This window comes from Camellia sinensis, chromosome 11, assembly GCF_055761805.1.
Source record: "Camellia sinensis isolate YWXY chromosome 11, ASM5576180v1, whole genome shotgun sequence".
NCBI lineage: Eukaryota > Viridiplantae > Streptophyta > Magnoliopsida > Ericales > Theaceae > Camellia > Camellia sinensis.
Genome location: NC_138971.1, coordinates 66,445,571 through 66,446,101, shown reverse-complemented (window position 1 = coordinate 66,446,101; position 531 = coordinate 66,445,571).

The following is a 531-nucleotide window of genomic DNA, read 5'->3' as shown; positions in this document are numbered from 1 at the left end:
ATTATAAATTACAAATTTAAAATTATATATTAAATAAAAAATATACATTATAAATTACAAGGGTAAAATAATTTTTTGAACATTTATCTTCGTCTAACCAAATATTAGATTTACTAAAAATAGTCATTTTCAGACATCTAATTCTATGAAAAAACAAACATGAGATACACATCCAAACATGAAATACATATCTAATCGAACCAAATAATTCAAAAAATTCAGAGTCTCAAGATTCAAATCCGATGATTTCTAATCCCTTTATCCAATCCTTCCAATCAAACACACTCTTAATTCCTAGGTGAGTGAGTGAGTGAAGCGAGAGGAAGAGGGAGGGAGAGCACCAAGGTTTGCCATTTTGGCAGAGGAGACAGAAAAAAAGTATAAATTGTGGCCTAAAAAATTATTTAATATTTGTTTTATTATTTCTATACATATATTTTATATGTATATATCAGTTAACACATGAATAATATCATACATACTCTCTAAATTAAAAAACATTTAACACACATAAATAGATCTCACTTTTAT